The 3725-nt window shown below is 32.1% G+C and overlaps 1 pseudogene; it reads right to left on the minus strand.

Annotated features, from left to right (window-relative positions):
• Positions 1-471: 471 nt before the first annotated feature.
• On the minus strand, positions 472-2000 carry LOC122604153 (annotated as a pseudogene).
• Positions 2001-3725: the final 1725 nt, after the last annotated feature.

A 3725-nucleotide genomic window follows, 5' to 3' on the forward strand; every position in this document is an offset into this window, starting at 1 on the left:
AATCGTGTAAAGTTATTTACATTTTGAAGTACTAATCCCATCTTAAAACTGAGAGATAATCAATTACGATGTTACTATTAAGCAATGTAATATGAAGATGAATATAGAAACCAAATAAATTAACAGTTTCAGTAGTCAAAGTAACAATTGTCAGTTTTTCAAGTACATAAGTTAAATAGCTTGTTGCATCAATCTCTTGGTCATATCATATGGTTCAAAACAAAAAACGCTAAAGTCCGGGCAGCTAGGGCATCCTAATTTCATGTCACAACTAAGCAATAGTACTCAAAAATCCATTGCTACAAGGTATATGTAAGCACTCTGTCTCAAAGGAGAACTTATTAACAATAGACACCTGGGGTCTTTATTCTTAAGCTTAACTAAGTGAGCATGACAACTAGAAAAGAGTTGAAGCACAAATTAGTCCAACACTACACATAACGATTAAATTTCAACAAAGTAATAGTGCATAATGTTTAGATCGAAGTAGATTCAACATAACTGATGTAAAACAAGATCAAACAGACAACAAAAGCATGAAAGTTGTAGTTGAATCTCCAAGACTTTGCTAGCATCTTTTAGAAGTCTTCAAATCAAATGCACACTTTGCAACGTGGTCATTATCATTGTCTACTATTGTTGGAGAAACAATTACCGTAATCTCAATGACCAAGCAAAAGTAGTGATTCCATGTAGGAATGAACAGAAATGGTACCATCTAATCCGTGAATTCCGATGTTAGTGATGCTTTTTGATTCTGGTTCATAAATAGCAAGTGCAACAGGTGTATAATAATATTCGTCATTGCCAATCACCACTTTGATCATATTTTCACCTCTTATCATATTTTTGACCAGCAGGGTCTCCACTCCAATTATGGGTGCACCACTAACTCGAAAACATAGTGTTGTATCTATTGATTCATCACCTGCACTAATGGTGTACAGCTTTTCAAACGATCTTGAATAGTCATGCCCTTTCATTATCCACACTGAATAAATTTCTCTCTGTGGGTGATATTAGTATACAAAAACAGCAAGAGATTCCCTTAGGTTAGATACCGACAAGCCAGTACAAGTGTCAAGTGCTAAACGATCAGGGAGGTTTACTTCAACGAATTCTTCACTTCTCAAATCAAATGACATGATTAGATACCTAATTCCATCACCCGCATCAATCCTATCAACGGCGTCCCAATAAATAAACCCGTCTATAACTACCTGAGATTGTCCAAATCCAATCGATTCATGAGGAAAAGTGTTCAGTGGACTTCTCCAAGCCCTTGAACTCAATGTAAATACCTCAACTTGGGGGCCAATGTTTGAATTCATCCCATCATAGACATCTACAATCTTGACAAGCTTAGGGTCAAGAGTGTTAGGACAAATGCCAAAACCAAGATGAGTCATATTAGGTACAGCCGTCACGACAGTTTTTCTAATTAACGGATTCCAAAAGACAGCCATATGGCTTTCATAATCATACAAGCAAAACACGCCGTGAGAGCTACCGACTATTTTTGCATCTTTACAAAGTATTTTAACCGAATCAGGAACAAACACATTACGCTTTTGATGTGGGAAAGTTTCATCATCGACAATGGACACATATTTTACGGGTGTATCATTAAATTTGTCAACTGAATCGGGAACAAACACACTAACATTTCTATTCAAGAAAGAGCCATCATTGACTTCGGATAAATAATTTACCTCAGGATCACTGAATCTCGTGTCCTTATAAGTAGATGATGCGGTTTCGCCTCATCATTTGCCTGATGGCGGAGGTTATGAGCGGTAACAAAATCCTTGCTACTGATTACAGACTTCCATGCCTTCGACACCGATCGGCACCGAATCACCCATTTTGAATCAGAGATCCTCTGAATGATATCCATTTGGATTTCGAAAGGGATGTTGTCTGACATTATGGTTCGGTTTGGGGAGGAAGAGGGGCGACTGTTGAGTGGTTTGTGGAAGAGGGTTTGGTGGTTTTGTTGGATTGTGTTTTCTAAAAAAAAAAGTCACAGTACATGTGTATTGGATATCAATACAGTATATGCCAATTGATTTTAAAAACGTCTATCAAATGAGTTGTTTTATTCACATAATATTTTTGAAAGAAATTTTAATGAAGTAGTAGTTTAGAAGAATTATAATCTGTCACGTTTGGCAGAATTAAATTTCATATTTCATTTCATGATAAAATCCTATTTGGTTATAAGGCTATCTCCAACCACATTTGGCACCCTTCTCTTCTTTGAACTTAATTCTCCCTTCTAATTAAACTTTTAGTTTTATATATTTTTTAATTAAAATTTTCAAGGCCGACGTATATTCTTATTTTATTAAAAAATAACAACAAATCTTTTTATCTTTAAAACTCTCCCAAAAATTATTATATATATACAACTTAGGGAAAGATCCAACTGTTTTTCTTCACCTCTTTCATCATCTGTTTTCCTTCTTTCTTTCTTCAAACTGCAAATTTTTTATTTAACTAATTATTATAAATTAATAAGCAAAAGTAACGAATTTGGCAATAAAAAAAGTTGAAAAAAAAGGGTTAACTGGAATTAATATTGATAGAATCGATATTGATATGGAGTTAATATTCATATGTTTCCTTCTATAATCTATACGTTATTATTTATTCTTGATGCATTCCACACAATTTTTGTCAAATTTTCATTAGTGTTTCTTTTCATATTCAATTTTAGCATAAATTTGATTTAATTCTCTATTAGGTTTTGTGAAAAATTGGCATTGAACGGTAAATAAAGCTTGATATTGAATTGTTATATTATTGTTATTTTGTTGTCAAATGTAGTTTGATTATGACTTCTTCTTCTACAACAAAAGAGTTTATTCTTTTAAATTTCTTTTGTTCATGTTTTGTTATTTTTTCACATATTTTATTATTTATTATTTTGATATTTACCTTTGATATATATATTTTTGAGACTATCGGTCCATCGAATGGACCTGAAAACTAATATAAAATTTTAAGATTAGTGAGTTTTTAATATATTTCTAAATTTTTATTATATATAATTTCATAAACTATTAACTTTCTATATAAATTACCCAGTCTCATATCTCTCAAATGTCTCCCCGATTTTTCAAAAAACTTCTGTCTCCACACCTTGCCGATTCGATCCTGATCCACAAGTTTTACAACATTGGTTAAAATAAATATGTAAATCATACTTACAAAAAAATTCTACAAACATATTATTTTGGGGTCTATTAAAGAGAAAAAGAAAAAAAAATCAAGTTAATGATAAAACCTATACAAAATTCAAAATTGTTACAAATAAACCACAACTTACAAACTTGTGAAAGTCATTTTAAAACTACAATTAGTTCAAAAAAATAACTAAAATGTAATTTACGTACAACAAAAAGCTTCAACATAAATACGAGTGATTCAAAAAAAGCCATAACTAACTATATCAATACCCGGTCGGCTTAAAAACAATAATTATATACTAAAAATTACACGAAACATAAATGTACTTAACTGAACTTAATCCGTATACTTCACCCTTCTTCACTTTGTGGATTTATACAACGATAAATTCACAACAGCCAACTGTGAAAACATTCTAACACAACTCAAAAGTAAGCGAGAGTCACCTATGATGATAGGAAAATCTCGAACAGCCAACAACGATGGGAGTCAATCATGTAAGCAACCTATCCCAAATAAACATCCATTTAACC

This window comes from Erigeron canadensis, chromosome 6, assembly GCF_010389155.1.
Source record: "Erigeron canadensis isolate Cc75 chromosome 6, C_canadensis_v1, whole genome shotgun sequence".
NCBI classification, from domain to species: Eukaryota; Viridiplantae; Streptophyta; class Magnoliopsida; order Asterales; family Asteraceae; genus Erigeron; species Erigeron canadensis.